Below are 20,739 nucleotides of genomic sequence, written 5' to 3'. Positions count from 1 at the left end.
AATATACATTAATTGTTGCTTTGATTAATAGTAAGATAAATTTTTAATGTCTTTATCTTTCCAAAATTTTCTCACTGGCCCCCTATGTAAGACAAAAGTTGTCATGTCAACCCCAATGGGAAAAGGGTAAACACCCCTGAGTTAGTTCCTAAGTGTTTTTTCAGGGTCAAATAAATGGACAAATGGAAGGCTTTCTCCAGGTTAAACAAAAGATAACTATTTTTACACAATTCCCGAAACAGTCGCAATCTCATTCACAAACACATTCACTCACTCATGTATTCACAAGAGTAGATAGATAAAGAGGAAAAGGTTTAAAGTGAGGTAGATGTTTGTGGCTCATGGTAAACCTGTTGAGTTTTTTAAGGAGGGCATTCTCTTTTAAAGATGCAGGTTGTGGTGTTTGTAGTCTTGAGCTTGTTGAGGTGGTTTACATTTCTGGAGGTTAAGACTTCAGACTGGAGGTGGTGGTCACTTTCAGTTCTCTGCTGCAGCAATTTGAAGTGTGTAATGAGCAACAGGGCTTCTTCCTTGCTTTGGCTGGATCACATTCCACAGTGTCTCACTGGAATGCCTACTATGATGTTGCAATCTCTCCTCTCAGAAGGTTACTTTTTAACGTCAAAATCCAATACATCAGCAGTTCTGTTAGTTAACACATGGTCTTCTCCCCTGGTGTGACCACACAATGGACCAGGATGTGAAATCCATGGCCATCTATTGATGTCTGAATGGGTACCATTCTGTTATGATGGGGCTACTCCACATCTGCTTTGTCTCAAAAGAATCCATTCAATTCAGGAATGTCTCTTGATGGTTTCAGGATGGGTGTAGTTGACACCTCTTAGTTTGGAATGTATCCTTTTGTCCTTTTGAGACAGTGAGGCAGTTTTTGAATACACAGGATAGGTCACCTGACCTTCAATAGCCATATTTGCTGCACATTGTCCACTTTTTTAAAAGGAAAGGTTGATTTCAAAGTGTCAATATTGGATAAAGTTCATATCTTAAAAGGGGAGATGGTGTCCTAGAGGTATTGTCACTGGTCTAGTAACCCAGAGACCCAGGGTATTGCTCTGGGGGCATGGATTTGAATCGCATCACAGCAGAAGGTGGAATTTGAATTCAATTAATAAAACTGGAATTAAAAGCTAGTCTAATGATGGCCACGAAACCATTGTTGATTGTTGTAAAAACCTATCTGTTTCACTAATGTCCTTTAGGGAAGGAAATCTGCTGTCCTTACCTGGTCTGACCTACATGTGACTCCAGACCCACAGCAATGTGGTTGACTCTTAAATGCCCTCTGAAATGGCCTAACAAGCCATTCAGCTGTATCTAAAGGCTACAAAGTTGATAAGGAATGAAACTGGATGGACCACCTGGCATCGATAGGCAGCGGAAACGACAATGGCAAACCCAGCTCTGTCGACCCTGCAAAGTCCTCCTTACTAACATCTTGGGGCTTGTGCCAAAGTTGGGAGAGCTGTGCCACAGACTAGTCAAGCAACAGCCTGACATATACTCACCGAATCATACCTTACAGACAATGTCCCAGACACCACCATCACCATCCCCGGATATGTCCTCGCCCACCGGCAGGACAAACCCAGCAGAGGTGGCGGCACAGTGGAATACAGTCAGGAGGGAGTTGCCCTGGGAGTCCTCAACATTCATTCCAGACCCCATGAAGTCTCATGACATCAGGTCAAACATGGGCAAGGAAACGTCCTGCTGATTACACCTACCGCCCCACTTCAGCTGATGATTCAGTACTCCTTCATGTTGAACACTACTTGGAGGAAGCACTGAGGGTGGCAAGGGCACAAAATATACTCTGGATGGGGGCCTTCAATGTCCATCACCAAGAGTAGCTCGGTAGCGCCACTACTGATTGAGCTGGCTGAGTCCTAAAGGCCATAGCTGCTAGACTTGGTCTGCGGCAGGTGGTGAGGGAACCAACAAGAGGGAAAAACATACTTGATCTTGTCCTCACCAATCTGCTGGTCACAGATGCATCTGTCCATGACAGTATTGGCAGGAGTGACTGCCGCACAGTCCTTGTGGAGACGAAGTCCGCCTTCACATTGAGGATACCCTCCATCGTGTTGTGTGGCACTACCACTGTGTTAAATGGGATAGGTTTCGAACAGATCTAACATTGCAAAACTGGGTATCTATGAGGCGCTGTGGGCCATCAGCAGCAGCAGAATTGTACAAAACCACAATCTGTAACCTCATGGCCCGGCATATTCCCCACTCTACCATTACCATCAAGCCAGGAGACCAACCCTGGTTCAATGACGAGTGCAGGAGGGCATGCCAGGAGCAGAACCAGGCATATCTCAAAATGAGGTGTCAACCTGGTGAAGCTACAACACAGGACTACTTGTGTCCCAAACAGTAAATGCAGCATGCGATATACAGAGCTAAGCGATCCCACAGCCAACGGATCAGATCTAAGCTCTGCAGTCCTGCCACATCCAGTCGTGAATGGTAGTGGACAATTAAACAACTAACTAGAGGAGGTGGATCCACAAATATCCCCATCCTCCATGATGGGGTAGCCCAGCACATCAGTGTGAAAGATAAGGCAGAAACACTTGCAACAATCTTCAGCCAGAAGTGCTGAGTTGATGATCCATCTCCGCCTCCTCCTGAAGTCCCCAGCATCACAGATGCCAGTCTTCAGCCAATTCAATTAACTCTGCGTGATATCAAGAAAAGACTGAAGGCACTGGATACTGAAAAGACGAAGGGCCCTGACAACATTCCAGCAATAGTACTGAAGACCTGTGCTCCAGAACATGCCGCGCCCCTAACCAAGCTGTTTCAGTACAGCTACAACATTGGCATCTACCCGGAAATGTGAAAAATTGCCCAGGTATGTCCTGTACACAAAAGCAGGACAAATACTACCTGGCCAATTACTGCCCTATCAGTCTACTCTCGATCATCAATAAAGTGATGGAAGGTGTTGTCGACAGTGCTATCAGGCAGCACTTGCTTTGCAATAACCTGCTCAGTGACACTCAGTTTGGGTTCTGCCAGGGCCACTCAGCTCCTGACTTCATTAGAGCCTTGTTTCAAACATGGACAAAGGAGCTGAACTCAAAAGGTGAGGTGAGAGTGACTGCCCTTGACATCGACGCAGCATTTGACAGAGTATGACACAAGGAGCCCCAGCAAAACTGAAGTCAATGGGAATCAGGGGGAAAACTCTCCACTGGTTAGAGTCATAGTGAGCACAAAGGAAGATGGTTGTGGTTGTTGGAGATCAATCACCACAGCTCCAGGACATCACTGCAGGAGTTACTCAGGTTAGTGTCCAACCATCATCAGCTGCTTCCTCAATGACCATCTTTCAATCATACGGTCAGAAGTGGGGATGTTCGCTGATGATTGCACAATGTTCAGCACCATTTGTGACTTCTCAGCTACTGAAGCAGTCTGTGTCCATATGCAGCAATACCCGGACAATAACCAGGGTTGGGCTGATAAGTGGCAAGTAACATTCACACCACACAAGTGCCAGGAAATGACCATCTCCAACAAGAGAGAATCTAACCATCTCCTCTTGATATTCAATGACATTATGATTGCTGAATTCACCGCAGTCAACATGCTGGGGGTTATCATTGACCAGAAACTGAACTGGAGTAGTCATATAAATACCGTGGCTACAAGAGCAGGTCAGAGGCTGGGAATTCTGTGGCAAGTAACTCACCTCCTGACTCCCCAAAGCCTGTCCACCATCTGCAAGGCACAAGTCAGGAATGTGATGGAATACTCTCCACTTGCTTGGATGAGTGCAGCTCCAACAACACTCTAGAACATCAACACCATCCAGGACAAAACAGCCTGCTTGATTAGCACCATATCTACCACCTTCAACATTCACTCCCTCCACCATCGACACACAGTGGAGGCAGTGTATGCCATCTACAAGATGTGCTGCCGCAACTCACCAAGGCTTTTCTGACAGCACCTTCCAAACCCGTGACCACTACCAGCTAGAAGGACAAGGGCAGCAGGTGCATGGGAACACCACCACCTGCAAGTTCCCCTCCAAGTCACACACCATCCTGACTTGGAACTATATCGCCGTTCCTTCACTGTCGCTGGGTTAAAATCCTGGAACTCCCTTCCTAATAGCACTGTGGGTGTACCTACCCCACATGGACTGTAGCAGTTCAAGGCGGCGGCTAACTTTCACAGGGAATTCAGCCCATCGTGTCTGTACTGGCTCTCTGAATGAGTTTTTCACCTAGTGCCACTTCGCTGCCTTCTCCCCATAACCCGACACATTCTTCCTTTTCATGTTAAAGTCTAATTTCCTTTCGAATGCTTCAATTGAACCAGCCTCCACCACACACTCAGGAAGAACTTAACCACTTGCTGCAAGAAAATCTTTTTCCTCATGTCGCTTTTGCTTCTCTTACCAATTACTTTAAATCTGTGCCTTCTCGTTCTCGATCCTTTCACGAGTGGGAACAGTTTCTCCCTATCTACTCTGTCCAGACCCCTCATGATTTTGAAATCACCTCTCAGCCTTCCCTTCTCCAAGGAAAACAGTCCCAACCTTTCCAATCTACCCTCACAACTGAAGTTCCTCATCCCTGGTCACCATGCCAACCATCTATTCTGCCACCCTTGCTTGTACTACATAAAAGTTTCCTTCCAGTAAACATAGATGTGACACTTGTTCTCTTGACTGCCATTACTTTTGTCGGCACTGATTATGTGAAGAAAAATGACAAGATAGGGTAAACTAACCAGGCCTAAAGGCCTATCCTTGTTCCAAATTTGAAATGTAAATGCTGAAGCCTTACAATCATGTCTCTTTAAGATACCAAAGCTTTTTTTTACACACTACTGATAGAATAAAGTCTAAATTTAGTTTTCTAGGCCATCCGCTACAGATGGAGAACTCCAGCATTCTTACACAATAGTATCTGTCTGCTTTCAATGAAAGAGGTGGATAAGGAAGAGTCTGATGTTCGGAGCCACACAATCAGAATGAACTGACCCTGACAATCAAAAACAAACACCACAGCCTCAGTGCACTGATGATCAACAGCTCTCCCGTGAGCAGTGATACATCTTGGCAGGCAATTGAATAACTCTGTCACTCTGACACCCCCCAACACATACTGATTCATTCTGTAGAAGTTCAGCTGTCATTTCTTTCTCGGTTGAAAAAAACCATTCAGTCGTTTGGACTATATAAAAATAGAATACAAAAGCAAGGAAATCTAAACCTTTATAAATCACTGTTTAGACCACAGCTGGATTGTATCCAATTCTGGGCACCACACTTTAGGAAGGATGTCAAGGCCTTGGAGAGGGTGTAGAAAAGATTAAATAGAATGGAATGAGGGACCTATATGGAGAGACTGGAGAAGCTGGTGCAGTTCTCCTTAAAGCAGAAAAGGTTAAGGGGAGAATTAATAGAAATGTTCAAAATTATGAAGAACGTTGATAGCGTAAATAAGGAGAAATTGTTCACACCAGCAGGAGGGCCAGTAACCAGATACTGCAGTTTTAAGGTAATTGGCTAAAGAAACAGAGGGGAGATGAGGAGAATTTTTACTCAGTGAGTTGTTGTGATCTGGAATGTACGGCCTGAAAAAATGTGGAAGCAGATTAAATAGTAACTTTCAAAGGGAATTAGATATATATTTGTAAAGGAAAAATATTACAGGGCTCTGGGGAAAGAGCAGGGAGGAAATGGGGCTAATCGCATAACTCAAAGAGCTGAGACAGGCATGATGGGCTGAATGGCCTTCTGAGCTGTACAATTCTATGATTCTTGCTGTCGTCGCTCAAAAGGTGAAATATGGCCAAGTTGTGGACAGGATTATAGTCCTAAAGGTACCATATTGATAGAATTAAAGAGAGGAATTTTAATCCCCAAAAGCAGGTGGGTCTGAGTTGGATGGGATGTAAAACTTTTTCTTTTTATCTTTTCTTTTTTATTTAGAGATACAGCACTGAAACAGGCCCTTCGGCCCACCGAGTCTGTGCTGACCATCAACCACCCATTTATACTAATCCTACACTAATCCCATATTCCTACCACATCCCCACCTGCCCTATATTCCCCTACCACCTACCTATAATAGGGGCAATTTATAATGGCCAATTTACCTATCAACCTGCAAGTCTTTTCAAATCTCAAACCTGAACCCAACCCACATCAAATTCATGCACGTCTGGTTTTAATGTTGGTGGAATTGGGTGGGTGGGTGCGGGGAGACAACACCCACCCAGGAGGCGGGTTTGATATTTAAATATTATAATGAGGCTGCACGCCTCAGACTTACCTGTCTTCCAGGTTTCACCCTGGCCCCCAAGTTTCTTGGGCTCTGGGAAACCTGACAGATAAAGGGAGTTGAGGTCTCCTGCGTGAAAGAATCTTTCCAGCACTGCTCGTAGGCCAAGTGGGGTAGGAGTGCTTCTTCCCAGAACCCATATATCAGTGATACCCTCAATCACCAACATTCCCCACGATCACTGACCTCCCTCCTCATTATCACTGACCCCCTCCATCTCTTCCCCCAATAATCCCTAAGTAATCACCCCCGACAGTCCAAACCATGCTGTGTACACACCGCACTCTACCCCAGCAGCAGGAAACCTACATTCGCCTGGGCTGTGGCCTCAGCTGCAGCATTCCCTGTCTGATGGAGCCAAACCTTTCAACGAGGCTGTCTTCCAGGCCAGGATCCTGTTGAAAAGAAAACATGCATGCTGTGGAGTTAAGCATTCGGGAAACCCAGACTTTCTGGTATACCGACCAGAATTCCACCCCACAACTTGGTCATCCCTCCTTAGTAAAGATCAGGCCAGAATTTCTGACCTCGACGAGTAGGAAAGGGTTGGTCAAGTAAAAAATTGCAATGTGTGGAACGTGGTCCCGCCCCACACAAGTGTCCACCAGTCCCCAGAGGCTCCTAGTTGCGGCTGCGGCCTCCTACCACACGCTGACCAGCTGTCCATTTGGCTGGCTACCAGCCAGGAAATAGATCCAACAAATGATAATGCACTCCTGGTGTTATGTTCAGTGAGACTTCTGCATCCCCAGTCTTGACGGGTTCTTTGGCTGTTTTCAGCCTTTCTCACACCCTCCCCGCCTCCCTGTAAATATCGGGGGCAATTATGTGAAAAAAGCCATTTCTGTGAAGTGGGATAGAAGGAGAGGAAATTATACTATATCAGTAAGTGTGCTGTTAATATTAAATGAGGATAGTAAACTTTGGGTCAAAGTAACAGGAGTTTATTAACAGGCGTTATATCTCTAAGGTATCTACATGAATACTGAGCAACATGAGGTTCACACTCATGACATCACATCCTGCGATGATGCTTAATGTAATAATGTACCCAGCAACAGATTATGCACATTATATTACATCGCGGCCCCCCCCCCCCCACCCCACAAGCCTTTGACTTCATTCATCAGGTCTGTAACGCTGTGGGATTCTCATGACTCTGCGATAGCGTGTTCTTCTTTCACTTGTTTGTGGTATTGAGACTTTCAGTTCTTCCTCCTCACTTCCCTGTGGGTGAGCGAAACTAGTGGATGACTCAGGTCCTCTGCTTTTACTGTCATCTGGGTGATCCCTTGTTGGTTGTATCATCAGTTCATCAGTATTCTCTGGTAGCTGATTCTCTTGATTTTTCCCATATGTATTTTTCAGTGATGTCAGTACCAATGATCTTCTATTTCTCCTTATCCATCCCTGGTCTGTGTGGACTATATAGGATCGAGGATATGGAGATTTCTCCATCACTTCTCCATATCGATCCTGATCTTCAGTCCAAACCAAATCTCCAGGTTGTAGGTCTGTTTGATTTTTTGCTCTATAGTCTCTATCATGACTCTCTGTTTGGATTGACCTCTCTTTCTCTTCTCTGTCACCCTTTCCTGGTCTTCTGCACTAATTCATGGCTGAAGGGTTCTTGGGAGTGTGGGTAGTTGTGTCCTCAATCTCCTACCCATTAGCAACTCACAAGGGGCCAACATGTTCTGGAGTGGCGTTGATCAATAGTTTAATAGTTCCAGCTAAAAATCCTCATTCTTTTTCGTAGCATTTTCATGGTTTGAACGCCTCTCTCCACTTCTCCATTGCCCTGAGTGTACCTTGGTGAACTTGTAACATGGGCAAACCAATAAGTTTCTGAAAAATCACTGAAGGCTTCATTTGCGAATTGTGGATCATTATCGAAGATCACTAGATCCAGAATGCCATGTGTGGCAAAAGTTCCTTTTAGTGATTTGATTACAGCTTTAGAACTCTGGCCATGTATTGGTTTGACTTCAACTTATCTGGAGTAATAGCCAATGACAATAAGGAAAATCTTCCCTTTATGTTCAAACAGATCCATTCCCAGGTGCTTCCATGGCCTGGATGGAAACGAAGACAACATCAGTGGCTCTCTAGAGTCTTGTCTGGTAGTCGCGCATTGATACATCTGGAAATCATGTCTTCGATATCCTTGGAAACCCCCGGCCACCATACTGAGTTCCTCATTCTTGCTCTGCACTTGGTGATTCCTAAGTGCCCTTGGTGTAGTTTCTCTAGGATGTCTAACCTTAAAACCCTTGAAATAATTAGCCTTTTGTTGTAGACTAGTAAGGTGTCCACAATAGTCAGATGGCCTCATTGCTCATGATACTTTCTTGGAACCAGGTTATTAGGCATTTATTTTGGCCAACTTTCTTGGCAAAACAGACTCACCTTTTTGCAGATTTCATCCTCTTTTGTAGGTTTCTAATTTGGCAGAACCTTTGAGCAGTTTCCCGCAAATCTTCAGTTATAGCTAAAGCAAAGACTTGCACTTCTGCCAGGAATGCGACATCTCCCACTTCAGGTATAGCAATTGATGCTCTTGATAACGTGTCAGTTGTCACCTGATGTTTCCCTGGGACATATTCAGTTGTCGTTGAGGGCCAGTACATATTCTGAAAATGTTTTGCATGCCCATTCTGCTAATTCAGTGCTGCTTCCTGTAGGCGTCTTTCCTGCCTCTCAGGCATTTTGGTGCCATTATTCTCTGTCTTTTCCACAGACTCAACTGATTCTAGAATTTTCAAAGTTGGAATCCCCCGATCCCCCCGAACTCGTAGTCAATTAAATTTTCCGATCTCTGCCTGCCTGCTCAACAGAATGTTTTTTTGCAAATCCTCTTATGACTGAAGCTGGTCTGACAGTGCTTCATCTATGACTCCAGCTACTATTCTGTCCCAAATCAGTTCTTTTCGCGAGCTTTCATAGTCACAATTCTCAGCTATTTTGTATAGATTATCAATGAATGAATCAATACTTTCCCCATCTTTTTTTGGTGCATTTGTTGAATTTTGCCCTTTCCAGAATAACATTCTTTCTGTTCTTAAAGTACCCTTCCAAGGCTTCTATTACTTTGCCATGTGGGTTTCCTTTTCATCAATCTCCAGGGTAGTTAAAATGTCGTCAACACTGTCTCCCATGGTGCAAAGTAAAACACTGACCTTTTCCGTCTCTGGTCGTGTCGCTAGACCCGACACAGAATGATACCTGTTGAATCTTTGATCCATCTCGGCCATGCCTTGGCCTGGTTGGGCCCTGCTGCTCACTTGAAGCTCTCCTGTAAGGGTATCAACCTTTCCATGCTTCTCTATGATATTTTCGATATCTTCTGTCTTTAGCCTACAAATGTCGTTTTTAACACTGCCACCATATACTATACTGATCTGTGTGCCGTTAATATTAAATGGGGATAGTAGCCTTTGGGTCAAAGTAACAGGAGTTTATTTACAGGGGTCTTATCTCTAAGACATCTATATTGACACTGAGCAACACGAGGTTCAAACCCGTGACATCACATCCTGTGATGATGCTTACGGTCTATATACATAACCTGCCCAGCAACAGCTTATGCACATTATGTTACAGAAATAAGCCATGCTTGAGAAACAGAAAAGGCTATGTGGGCATTCAGATTTGTTCAAGAGACGCTGTGAGGCGAGAAAGTTAGGAATAATGATGGATAGTTAGAAGCTATCTTGGATATGTCAAATAAGATGACCTATTGATGTGGGGAAGCTTGGCGCATTTTGCAAGGGAATGAGTTGTACTGATTGAAGTAAGTGAATCTGATCCTATAACTTTTGCACTGTATATTCGTTCACTGTGAAATAAAGCAGCTTAATGATTCATATCAAGCTTCGCCTCACCAAATGTTTGCTTGCTCTGCCTTCAAAGAAATTGCCTTCACCCTGATGCAGTCTGCCATTCTCACCATCTTTGGGTCATCACAACACACCAGAGGCTGGCTGCTGTAGGACAAGGGATACTCTCTGTACACATGGCTGACTCCTCTCCACAACCCAACCAAGTGAAAACAATGGGCCTACAATGAGTGCAATGCTTCCACCAGGAACATCATGGAGCAGACTATGGGCATTCTCAAGTAGTAGTTCCACTGTTTGGACTGCACGGGGGGAGCCCTACAATACTCACTGTCTCCAAACTCATGCTGATCCGCTGCATCCTCCACAACCTCGCCACTATGAGGGCACAGCCATTGCCACCAGGCATGCGGTGGGTTCCTTGGGGGGAAGAGGAGGAGGAAAAGGTGGAAGAAGAGGAGGTGCAGGCAGAGAGGAGATATCTAGGACTCCTTCGTTTCAGATGGGCTTTTCGTGGTGGCTACGAGACTCCAGTTCCCTTTAGCATCATCCCATCATCACCGTTCCGCCTCAGTTCCCCATCTTTCCATCCATCTGAAATGCCCCGTCACAGCATCCTCTTGGCCAAAATCTTGAAATAAAAGCTACCAACAAAAAAAACCTATCCATGGCAAGTTTATCCAACAGCATATCCAATAATACAAACAAAAATGAACTATTCACCCATACGCATCTACTTAATGCCTGTCTTGTGTGTGCTTAGCCTGGCCTAGTGCTGTTATGCAATGCTACCCCAGTGGGTGCAGCATGGCTATTGGAAGGCTGCAGTCTTTCACTGGGGGAGACTGCAGATGACTTTGCAGGACTCCCTTGAGCAGCTCTGAGTCTTGAGGGCACGGCTTTAGGTTGCACTAGCTGGGAATGGGTTGCAGGGTGGCAACAGCAAAGGCACTGGTGAAGCAGCAATGGTAGGAGCACAAATGCCATCATCCTGAGAGAGGACCAGAGAGCCACTGGCACTCCACCGGGACAGCACTTCAGCAACCGGAGAAATCTGTTGGAGCACCATTGGCTGGACTGCTGTGTGAGCCTGACTGCCCCTTTGAGTACTGAGTCATTGTGATGGCAGAAGTCTGAGCCTACGTGGCAGCAAACATGGATCTCATGACCTCAGTCTAAGTTTCCACTGAGATGTTGGGTGTCTTCCACCTATGTTGCAGTAGAAACAGAGGCAGCGACCACCATACGCAGCATCACGGCTGGGTCCTCAAGTGGTGTTATACAACTGGCCACTACTTCCATGCTGAAAGGCTGGGCTCCAAGCTCTGCCCAATGCCCAGTGTCAAGTTGGAGCCGGAGTCCCGCAAGCTATTTGACAGTGACAAGAATCTGTCTGGCAAACCTGACAATATACCACGCATTTCTGCATACATGCTCATCAGCATTCCCCTGTATGCCGGCCCATTGAAATCGTCATCTGAGACTGCTGTAGCAGAGCTTACCTATGACGTTATCCTCCAGGGATCTGACACAAGTGCTATCTTTTCCCCTGGCCTGGACACAGCCCACTCAGGCCCGGTGACTGACCACATGCAGATCTCGGCTCCATATTACCCTCTAAGGTAAGCGCTGTGCCAGTATTTGAGCTGATGGTTGCGAGTGGCAGTGATAGTGCTTCGTCCTCAGAGAGCTGTAGCAGCTCTTGCCCTTTCTCCTGAGGCTGCACTGACTGTCCAGTCAGCAGTTCTTGGGTATCTGAAAGCAAAAAACCAGAAGGGACGGGTTGGGGTGAGGGAAGGAGGGGCAGTGGGGTGGAGTGTAAAGCAAGAGGTCCATCGCAACGCCATCTGCAGCTTGCACTTCATGCCAGGTAGCAGGATGAGGTTGCGGTGACATTTGAGAAGAGCCATAAGGCAGAAACATACTGTCATCATCAATGTTCTTGGCTGCGGCAGATGCAAACTCCTCAGTCACAGTTGTCCCCAAGATGCAGAGCACTGTCTCCTTCAGAGGATTCAGATGATGCAGCCATGCCCTGTCCCCCTCCAGTTCTACTGTGCTCCCTGCAGTCATGGACTGCCTTGTCCTGCTAGATTCCTTCATTTATGGGATGCAAGCATTGTTGGCACGGCCAGCATTCATTGTCCATCCTTTTTTCATTGCATTGGGTGATGTGCCTGCCATGGATGAATAGCTGAAGGTGCATGGAAGCGACGAGAAGTGAGTGTGAGGTTAGCAGCATTGGTGGGTGTATGAGAATGCGATGGAGCATCTGAATGTTAGGCCTGGGTCCTGACTGCTAGGGACTGCTGACGGTTGAGTGATGGTGTGTGGTGTATTGATTAGTCTAAGAGGTTGGAGATCTCATATGAAGATGCATTCACCGACCCTGACCACCCTCATGAGGTCATTGAATTTCTTACAGCCCTGCTGCCAGGTTCTCAGGGGCAGGCTCTGAAAATTGTCCTCCCTGGCCATTTGCTCCCATTTCCTTCTGAGGGTGTTTCTTGGGGGCCTCCTGCTCCCGCTGTGGAAACATGGCCTCTCGCCTCCGAGCAACCTCCTGGACTAAGGCCTCTAGTTCTGCATCTGAGAACTTGGAAGCCCTCTCTCTTGGCTGTTGCTCTGTTTGGTGTCTTTCCCTTTGCAGCCACTTGCACTACAGGCAGTCAACAATAGCTTCTATGTAATGAGTGCAGATCCCCTTTAAAAGGGACAGGCTGCCTTTAAGAGGGGCAGGCTACCTGGAGCACATGCTAGCCTTGCAGGCTGCTGGGCTCCCTGTTGAGCGTTCAGCCAACAGCAGCGTGGGTCCTGCTCGACTGAATGCTACAACCATAGAGTTGAGGAGGCAGCGCATAGTTTGTGTGCTGCCCGCCTGAACAGAACCAGGCGTGGGTAGATCATGATTCGCGACCCCGGTGCCCGAGATGGGAGCAAACCAATTTTTATCCCATGATTACTGTTCAAAATCATGAGCTGATGTTATTGTTACATCTCTGGGTCATGCTGTCATAGATCTGTGCAGTGAGAACCAATTTCCAACACAGTAAGATGCTCAATTAGTTTGTGGGAGTGACTGATGTCATTGCACCCAAAATGGCATCTCTGGCAGATCCAAATTTGTAACAAAAAGGAAATCAACATCCGCTTCATTTCAGGTTCTTAGTTAAAAATGTTACCTTCTATAAGATTATGCTACATAAATTATTAGTGTCTACTTATTATCATTGTCTTGGAAATTTCTCAAGGATTCCAATCCCAATCTTTAAGAAACAGGTTATGTGAATGTGATTAGAAGCTCAACATGCATTGAGATTTCAAACATTAGGTTAATTGGCAATATTAGACAAAATGATTGCATGCAACACGCACAGGCCTAGGTTTAAGTAGAGAACCTGTTTAATATAAATTTTACAAGAACATTCACAGTGTGATGTATAATGTGGAGCCCATCTCAATTTATGAAGAGCAAAATGCATTCTCTCATTGCTATGACATATTTTCATTAGTGACAGGTAAAACAATTCAATCAGTGTTTCTTTGTAATGAGCCTCCAAAGCCTTGAAGAAAAGGAGAATGTTTTGGCAGTGAAAAATGTAGCAGAATTATAAGCCTTACTCAGCCACAATAGTGAAAATAATTACTATAGCATTTATTATCCAGATCCTGCCACAGCCCAACATTATCTCACAATTTCAGCCAATCAAACAATCATCAGTCATGGCCTCTCAGCCTAGGATCAGTCTTATACAACTGAAATTTTCATTACAGACAAATCAATAACAAGCAAATCTCACCCAGTGCTTATTTCATCTGACCTTTATCAAGGCTTTCAGAACTGCAGACACAGCCTTCTGTAAACTCTTGTTTAAAAAGGAACAGCTCTTTAGGTTTATTGCCTGATTTCAAAAATATTCTTGCACAAAGGTCTCCTGCCAGACATAAGGAAGCCAGGTTAATTGTATTATGTTAGTTGGATATCATTCATTATACCCAATGTGGTGTTGCTTACAGCAAGTCAGGGTCAGGAACCAAAGGGAAAGAAAGGCAGAAGAAAGAAAGAGACAGAGGAAGAGATAAAGAAAGAAAGGAAAGAACCTGAATTCATATCGCACTTTTCATGACCTCAGGAGAATGATTCCAATTTTCCATTTTGTCTGAAAAAAGCAGTAATAACCCCTTTTTGATCATTAACTGAACCTGCATTCAATGCATTCAGGAGGCAACTTTTTACAATGTGATTTTGTTAACAGTGTGGCAAAAATCCCTCAACAACCAAACCCCACACACCTCTAGTAACAATGGGCTGAATTTTACTGCCCCCTGATGACAGGGGTCGTGGCGGGGCAGAGGGTGGGGGGTGCTGAAAATGCCTCCGGGAGAGGACCACCATGCACCCCGCGCCGGGAAGGCCTGGCCCAATATTGCTGGCGGCGGCAAGGCCTTGTGGCAGCCCCCCACCGCTTGGTGACGAGAGCCCCATTTAAATATTTAAATTAATTAAAATCAATGAATTAATAACGCTTACGCTCCCGCTGTCTGTCCCGGTGTGATCTTCATGCCGCTGGCTGGCAGTCCTGTGCCTTCGGATCCGTTGGTGGGGACGGGGCGGGAGGTAAATTTCTCAGTGCGGGGGTGGGGGGGAGTGGGATACAAATAATATCATTGGTGTAGGGGATGGTGGGAAGGGTTATAGTTTAAAGTTCATGTACTTTGGGGGCAGAAGGTCAGGTGGACAAGGTAACTGATTTGGGGGCGGAGAGGGCAAGCAATTAATTTTATGGTTTTTTGGGGGGGTGGGTGAGGGGCAAAATAAATATATTTAATTTTTTTATTAAGTGTTTCTTTAAATATTTAAATTGAACAGTGGGGCTCGAAGCCCTTTAAAAAATGACGTCAGAGCCTGCGCACAGGCAGCTGACACCATTACTGGGGACGGACAGCCTGCCCCCTCCACGTCATTGGGGGGGTGGCGGTGGGGTGGTGCAGTCCGCTACAGCCATTTAAGTGAGCCGCTGTGCTTAATATCATGGCGACTCCGCGGCGTGTGGCCCACACGGGCAGGCCGCCATTGTTTTCACCTACTGCCAATTTCAGTATAAATTTCAGCCCAATAAGTCTATTATCAGTTCAAATGCAGCTATGTCCCATCCAGTAGTAGAGTGTGCAATTGTTTTGTTAAATGGCTGTTATGAGGTTAATAAGAAACACTAGTATTTATAGAGCAGCTTAGCGGATCTCCGAACCATAAAGTGCTTCACATACAGTGAATTACTCTGAAGTGCAATGATTGTTGTCAGGTGGTAAAATGCAACAGGCATCCAGCACACTCTGAGATCCCACAAACAGCAAGAGATGAATGACCAGTTAATTGTTATTTTGGGTGGTGTTGGTTGACAAGGGAATTTTGGTCAGGACAGTGGGATGAGTCCCTGCCTTTATTTGAACAGTACGGTGAGATCTTCAATGTGAATATTAACCTTCAAGGCAGCCAGGTGAGGCCTCAGTTTAAGGATTATTCAAAGGGTAGCATTTTCAACAATGTAGCACAACATTAAGGAACTTACTGGAGTTAGACCATCCGAGACCAATATCAGGATGCACTTTATCACACAAAACAGGTAGCAGAAACCCGGAATTCTTTCCCTCAAAAGTCTGTGATTACTGGAACTATGGAGCTTTCAAAACTGAGATCAATAGATTTGTGGTAGTTAAGGGTATCAAAAGATTTGAAGCTATGGAGGGTAGATGGAGTTGAGGTGCAGATCAGCCATGATCTTGCTGAATAATGGAGCAGGCTCAAGGGGCTGAAAGGCCTACCCCAGTTCCTAATGTTCCTATATTTCTGGCACTCGCCCAGTGCAACACAGAAGTGCCAGACCAGATTATGAAACCCACTTTACTCATGAAGCACTACACGTGTTCATGCACTCCCATCACAACTTTCCTGAATGCATCTATTCTTTAATGTAGGCCCACCTGAAATGTCTGCACTGTCTCACGATTACAGTTTCAGTCTCCAAGGCCATGGTTTTTTTACCTGACCTTTTTTTTTTAAAGAAACCTTTGTTCTGTGGAGAGAGTAAATAATAATCTAAATACCTGAGGTGACAAAATATCTCTGAATTCATAATTCGTCCTGGTATGAGTTTAAATCCTAGTTGTGGTCTTCTAAAGGTTAGAATGCACATTATTCTGTATTTTAAATTGCTTTGTAGCCTACTGGGACTATGTTTTATTGGATTTCAGTTATGGTGCAAGAGTTTGTATCATATCATTTTACTGTAAAAATAACAAACTGAAGTAGCAGTCCATATTTAAAAAAAGGAGCTGGGGATTGTAAAACGATAAAGTAATTGCATGTGAGTACTGGCATACTCAGAGTATAGCATAGAAAGACACTGTAACATAACAACATAAGTGAGCATCAGTTTCTGAATTGGTACTTGCAAATATACAATCAAACAACAGAGGGAGGAAACATTAGGCCTGATTTTAACTCACAGCAGTTTTTAATGCGCGAGTTTTGAGGGGGAATTTTAACAGCAAAGGGGAGGCAGGTTTGGGTGTGTATATGGAGTTAAATCCCTCAAAAGTATGTCGGGTCAGGTTCCCGCCATCTTCCTGCCCACTTCCGGTTTTAACTCGGGCATGTTTGGCAGGTGAACAGGGAACCCCTATGGAGCTGTCGGGTAAGTAATTAAAATATTCAAATAAGTCATTAGCTGCTGTTTTAACCAACTTTACTGGCTTTACCAGGCAGCACACCTATTTCCTGAACTTTTAAAACCTCACCAGGGTCAACCAGGTGAGTGCTTCTTCAGTGAAACTGATAGGCTGGGAAGGCTTTAAACAGCCATGCCCAGGTGCTCCTATCATTTCTTCTCAGAGAATGCTTTCACTGGTTGCCAGGTGATTTCCAACTTCTTTGAAGTTAATTTACTTGCCTTGCACTTTTTATATAGAGATACAGCACTGAAACAGGCCCTTGGGCACACCAGGTCTGTGCTGACCATTGACCACCCATTCATACTAATCCTACACTAATCCCATATTCCTACCACATCCCCACCTTTCCTATATTCCCCTACCACCTACCTACACTAGGGGCAATTTATAATGGCCAATTTACCTATCAACCTTCAAGTCTTTGGCTGTGGGAAGAAACCGGAGCACCCGGCGAAAACCCACGCGGTCACAGGGAGAACTTGCAAACTCCGCACAGGCAGCACCCAGAATTGAACCCGGGTCCCTGGAGCTGTGAGGCTGTGGTGCTAACCACTGCGCCACTCTTCACTGTCGCACTTCACTCACATTGAGTTGCAATTCCCTGCTGTTAGCCTTCACCATGGCATAGGAGCAGGAATAATATGAGGAGCAACACCAACAGCACCAACAGGAGCAATAGCAGCAGCAGGAACACGAGCTGCCTTCTCCTTAACCGCATGCTGCTCCACAGGGAGGAAGGGATGCACACAGAGTTCTAGCTCCAAGGAGGCATAACCCCCCCCCAACACGGTGTCTACAGGCAGAGGGTCAGCTTTCTTGACATGAATGAGCACCAGTCCCTCAGGAGGCTCAGGCTTTCATGCAGGTCATTGCTGACATGTACAGCCTCCAGGAACAAGACCTCCTTCCCATCGGACCAGGCAGGCATGCAGTCATTGTCAAGTTGCCTGTCATTGGAGGGTTACTCCTCCTGCCTCCCCCGGGTCTCTGCGTGTCCCTGAAGTTGTGCCACTTCCTTTTCCTGCAAGGAGGGAAACCAGAGAGTTGTGCATATTCATAATGGTTTTAACGGAGAGAAGGGAAGGACAACATTTGTGCAGGGTGACTGTGAGGCATGGGTGCAAAAGGCCAATAAGATGAGGGTGAGCGTGAGTGTTGGTTGTTCAGATGAGGATGTAAGGAGGTGGCTGGAAGGAAATGGGTGGAGTTACAAGGTGTATTGTTCTGAGGAGTTGTGCAGGAGAATGCTGGGGAAGTCAGAATGTGGAGCTTGGCAACTGAACGTGTTTGAAATTCAATTTTCCTACCCTCTTGAGGGCCTTGATTCTCTTGGTTCTTCCTGCAGCAGGTCCTCCAGGTAAGATTCTGAGACCTGGGGGGCAGCCTCGTCAGGTCTCCTTTCCACTCCTGTGGTTGCTGCTGTCTCAGTGATCCATGTCCAGTTGAGCCTTTTTGACAAACACTGGGGTCACTTTAATTAGAAATCCTTCCTTTGACAGATTTGGCTCTATTAAAGGGTCATGGAAAAGCATGCTGCAGATCCCAATGCGTTCCCAACCTGCTACAGGTCCCAGCATTTTGTCCAGGATTAAGAGTTGAAAATTCTGCCCAAGATATCAGTTTGAATCTCACACACTACAGCCATAAACAGGCCTTATTGTAATCTCACACATGGGTTTCCCATGCAAGTTGCTGACCTGTCATAGAACCAGCCTACTTCCTGAGCACAATCTCTGGTGAGTCCACCAGAGGTCTATTTAAAGTAGTCACATGCCTCTTAAAGTGAGATTGCCTTTCTTTGTGCAGGACTTTGCTGTTGGAGTGAGAGCAAAGAACTGAGTCAGCACAAATCACAGGCAAGCCCTCCAGATTAACTGAGACCACCCTGGAGGTCCCGCTGTAATAGGTCAGGGTGAGGAGGACAAATCCTTTTACTCAACCAGTGCCAGGATGATCTCTCAAATCTTGGATAACTGCAGAAAGTACCTCAATGACCAAACAAGAGTAGCAAAGGAGAGTACAGCTCTTCATTTCTCCAGCTGCCTCAACATCACACGGTAACAGTGCCATTCCCCCCACCTATCATTCTCAACAACTCACTTCCCCATCACATTCTTCACCACTTAGCAGAAGGCCACGCTAAGCTGCTTCTCTTTCTCATTACAAACACACTCTCATCTCTTCCTTTCTCCATTCACAGCAGCCATTAGCGCCCATTCTCTTCAAGTTTGCTGCCCTCTGCTCAATTGCCAACTTCACTCATAACTCTTCCCTCATGTTACAACAACAACAACAACTTGCATCTATCTAGCACCTTTAACATGGCAACATGTATCAAGTCGCTTCACAGGAGCGTATTCAAGTGAGCTTTGGAATGTCCTGAGGTCGTGAAAGATGTTATACAAATGCAAGTCCTTTCTTTACTTGCTATCAGTCATTTGTGAGTCTAACCATCAAACTACGTATCCATTTGAGTGTTATATCTTCCTCTCTCTCTCTCTACCTATCTATCATGCTTCGTGAATGTGGATCTCTCTTTCCTCCCCTCACTTAGTTCACTCACACAGAAAACAAAATCCATTCTATTGCCAAATGTAAAGTTTTTTGTGACAAATCTTAAATTAGTGCCAGTCCGGGGTGCACAGTGAAACCCACTGCTATCCAGTACCATTTGATAAGAATCACCCCAGACTGCAAAAAAAAAGGTATATGACCATGTGATTTATACAACTTAGATTTTAAAACATCTACCACTTGTGAATGAATAAAAAAATGACAGAACTCCTGAACCACTCAATTTCCCTTCCTCCTGCAGTGTAAAGAGATTTTAACATCCAAGATTGGCATCACATATGCCATACATCCTGACTTATCTCACCTTCCTATTCAGCCTTAATATTGCACTATGCTGTGAGCCCTGGTTCTTCACCAGGGTATCTTAATTAAGAGGAAACAAGGCAGAACTGCTGATTTTATGACACAATAGGTCTATCTTTGAATTTATTGTTGTACCAATAGCCTTGTAGCACTACAGTACAAACGTTTCTTTAATGTAACAGAAATTACACATCTTGTTCTTCCTCAATTAGCCATTGTAAAATGAATTGGATCAATATTCATCCCCTAAACTACTCTGCACCATGTATGTACAATCTACAGCAACTCACCAAGATTACTTTGACGGCACCTTCCAAACCCTCAACCTCCACCACCTAGAAAGACAAGGGGAGCAGGTGCATGGGGTACCATCATCTCCAGGTTAGGCACCATCATGACTTGGACATATATCACCGTTCTTTCATTGCTGTTGGGTCAAAACGTGGGAACCCCCTGCCTCTCTGTGCTGTGGGAGTAGCGAAACCATACGGACTGCAACAGTTCAAGAAGGACACTTTCAAGGCAACTAAGAATGGGCGATAAATGTGGCCTTGCCAGCACTTTCCAAGAAGAAGCAACAGGAATGAGTTTAAGCAGCTTTAAATGAGATCTTATTGAATTTAATTCCACACTATGGGCTGGATCTTGTTCTCCCCCAGGCGTTGGGTTCTGTGGCGGGGACAGGGGGCCTGAAGATGGCTCTGGATGAGGCCTGCCATGGACCTCGTGCTGTGAGGGCCTAGCCCGATCCTCCCAGTGGCGGTGAGGCTCTGTGGCGGCACCCCATCGCCCCGCCCACCCCCACCGCTGGCAATGGGACCACAATTAAAATATTCAAATCAATAAAATGAATGAATTAACATACACTTACCTGCAATCTTGAGGGCCTTCAAATCCCCGTCTGAGGAAAGGCGGTGCCACACGGGTGGGAGGGGAGAGGAGGTAAGATTTTCAGT

Source organism: Heterodontus francisci, chromosome 25 (genome assembly GCF_036365525.1).
Source record: "Heterodontus francisci isolate sHetFra1 chromosome 25, sHetFra1.hap1, whole genome shotgun sequence".
Taxonomy (NCBI): Eukaryota; Metazoa; Chordata; class Chondrichthyes; order Heterodontiformes; family Heterodontidae; genus Heterodontus; species Heterodontus francisci.
Note: the sequence above shows the minus strand (reverse complement) of the source record.